The following is a 3,558-nucleotide window of genomic DNA, read 5'->3' as shown; positions in this document are numbered from 1 at the left end:
ATGGACAAGACTGACCCCAAGACCGTACAGGACCTCAACCTCACCTCGGTGGTGCAGACACTCCTGCAGCAGATGCAAAATAAATTTCAGACCACGTCCGACCAGATCATTGGAAGAATTGATGATATGAATAGTCACATTGATGATCTGGAGAAAAACATCGCAGACCTCATGACACAGGCTCGGGTGGAAGAACTGGAAGGAGAAAACAAGATACCTGCCACACAAAAGAGTTGAAGGTTGCTAATTACCCTGAAATCTGGAACACCATTTTCCAAGCCAAGAGAAGACTGAATGGCTGTTTGCAAATAACTACTAAGTGTAGACAGGTTTTATATTATAGTGCATTATTATTGCACATTATGTAATAAGTTTTTAGAATGTTTTTTCTCCCCAGTTTCTGGAACATGGTATCTTCACATCTTGAAACTTGATCAGTTGTGCTCTTAATTATTAAACACTAAAATTTTGGCGGTTCCTGCATAAAATTGTCAAACTTTTTAGTGTATTTTTGTGAAATCCTTTTTTTCCTGCCATTGTTTTGTAGTAATTGCTGTTTGATAAAAGTTGCTGTATAATTTTTTATTAGATAAGTAGTAAATCCTTCAATTATTGTTGGACTTGGTGAAGTAAAACATTTGTAGAGTTTGGATTCTTTCATTTTCAGCACAAAGTGACTGTTGAGCTAACACTAAATAATGTGTTGGCGATATTTTCCAAATGGCTAGAAGTTGTTTATTCAGAAGTGTCTGTCACTACTTTGTTGCCAAAACTCCATTTTACCACAACTTATGACTAGTCTATGAGATTAGATGCTAAAGTCAGTGAGAAGTAACCACTGCCACTGTACTGCGTTAGCATTTTTAAATACAGGAAATACCCGAATAGCCTGATGTAATGAGGCATTCGTTTGTTAGAATTTTGCATGAGATTCTAATACTTCAGTAGGCCTCTAGTTGTTCATCTACAATGTTTACCACATACACACACAAAGGGGGGGGGCAGGATTTTAAACTCAATTATTCTATCCTTTCTTTGAGCTACTGATTGAAAAAGAAGAGAGAATATTGAGTCTGTGCCAATCACTAGGCTAGAAAATGATGAATGACTGGTAGTAGGCTCAGGTTTTTGAACTATTTCTTACCCAAATTCTTTCAGAGTAATAATTTTTGTTACTGATTATAAAAGACAGAGTTAATAACATTTGCCATTCAAAAATGCAGTGACCATGGTCTTCATAAAGGCAAACTCAGAAAAGAGTAGGGTTTAAGTCTCCCATATCACCAGTCTTGTTTGTATTGCAAATATATAATATTAAGAAAAATTTTGTCTTATTTATAGATTATATGGGGAAAACAGATTCTGTAATAAAGACACCAGGATTGTCATCCAGCTGCAGCAACTCTTGGGAGGGGCCAGCAGCAGGTTCTGCAGGGTAACCTGAGTGTGTGCTGCCTGAACTGGGCCCTGGGCCCACTGCAGCCTGCATGCAGGGTGTGTTCAGGGCTCTTGAGAGCAGTAGAAATGACAGGCTGCTGGCTATTGGAGGATGGTGCGGATTTGGGGAGGAGTTGACTTCTTTGAAGTAACATATTTCAGAAGCCAAAATAAAGGTGCCTGAAATCCTGTTATTGGAAAAAAAAAAAAAAAAAAAAAAAAGAGGATATAAGATTTCAGACACCATAGAAATCCAGAGGATTGCTAGGGACTATTTTGAAAACTTATACTCCAACAAATGGTAAAATCAGAAGTGGATACATTTCTAGCCACATATGACCTGTCAAATCAAAAAGAGAAGATGTAGAAAATCTAAAAAGACCAATATCAGGTAATGAGACAGAAGCAGTAATAAAAGGCCTGCAACAAAGCAAAGCCCAGGACCAGATAGATTCTCAGCTGAATTCTACCAGACCTTTAAAGAAGAGCTAGGGCCAGTGCTCCTCAAATTATTCCATGAAATAGAAAGGGGTAGAATGTTTCCAAATTCATTCTATAAAGCCAGTATCACCCTGATACCAAAACCAGAAAGGACACATGAAGGAAAAAAACAACAACAATAAACTATGGACCATATCCCTGAAGAACATAAATGCAGAAATTCGTAATAAAATTTTAGAAAATCATATTAACATATTAAGAAGATTGTATAACATGATCAAGTGTGTTTCATTCTAGGTATGCCAGGATGCTTCAACATACACAAATCAATTAACTATGGTTAACCACACAAATAGAATTGAGGACAACAATCAGCCATCTCAATAAATTTAGGGAATACCTGTGATAAAATTTAGTAGTGATTTATCACAGAAACACTAAAAAAAACACAGGGATAGAAAGAAGTGACCTCTATATCATAAACACTATATAAAATAAACACAAAGCTAACATCATATTAAATTTGGGAAAACAAAGTATTTCCTCCAAAATCAGGAACAACAAAAGGCTGTCCACTTTCACTACTCCTATTCAATATGATACTTGGAATTTTTTGTTGGATGCAGTGGCACATGCTTGTAATACCAGTGGCTCATGAAGCTGAGGAAGGAGGATCACAAGTTCAAGGCAGCCTCAGCAACTTAGCAACATCCTGTCTCTAAATTAAATATACTACCTCCCACCCCAAATGGCTGAGGATGTGGCTAAGGGGTTAAGCATCTCTGGGATCAATCCCCAGTGGTGGTGGTGGGGCAGGATCAGGCAGAAGAATGAAATAGGAGAGATACAAATAAGACAGGAAAAAATCAAATTCCTTTTGCAGATAATGTGATCTTAGGAGCTCCAAAGAGCTCTATCAAAAGACAATTTTAATACATTCAGCAAGTATCAGAATAAAAAACATTAACAGACAAAAATTAATAGCTTTTCTACATACCAATAATGAATTTGGTGAAAAGGAAATCAAGAAAACAATTCCATTCACAATAGCCTCCAAACAAACCAACCAACCCTAGGAATAAATCTAACCAAGCAGGTGAAAGACCTCTACAAACAAAATTATAGAACACTGAAGAAAGAAATTGAAGAAGATTCTAGAAGATGGAAAGACCTCCCATATTCCCAGATAAGAATTATTAATATTGTTAAAATGTCCATATTACCAAAAGCAACATACAGATATAGTAGAACCATAATAACAACAACTGCATGGTACTGGCATAAAAGCAGACAGATAGATCAATGGAACAGGATAGAAAGTAGAGATTAAAGACACACAGATACAGTCAGCTTATCCTTTCCAAAGGTGCCCAAAACATATGTTTGTAACATACAGCACTGGGAAAACTGCTTATCTATATGTGGAATAACAAGTCTAGGTACATATCTCTTCACCCAGCAAAATAGACAAGTGAATGGATCTGAGACTTACAAATTATACTAGAAACTTTACAACAGCTAGGAGAAAATGTATGGTAAACACCTCAACATGTAGGTACAGGCAAGAACCTCAGTAGGGTTTCTAAAGCTCAAAAAATAATACTAAGAATTAATAGATGAGATGGAATTGAATTAAGGTTTCTGCACAACAAAGGAAGAATATAAGATGATGAAGAAAGA

The 3,558-nt window shown here is 36.4% G+C and overlaps 1 pseudogene; it reads left to right on the top strand.

Moving 5' to 3' along the window:
- LOC143391158 (heat shock factor-binding protein 1 pseudogene) lies at positions 1 to 279 on the top strand (annotated as a pseudogene).
- Positions 280 to 3,558: the final 3,279 nt, after the last annotated feature.

This window comes from Callospermophilus lateralis, chromosome 2 (assembly GCF_048772815.1).
Source record: "Callospermophilus lateralis isolate mCalLat2 chromosome 2, mCalLat2.hap1, whole genome shotgun sequence".
Classification (NCBI taxonomy): Eukaryota; Metazoa; Chordata; class Mammalia; order Rodentia; family Sciuridae; genus Callospermophilus; species Callospermophilus lateralis.
This window is presented reverse-complemented; position numbering and strand designations above follow the sequence as displayed.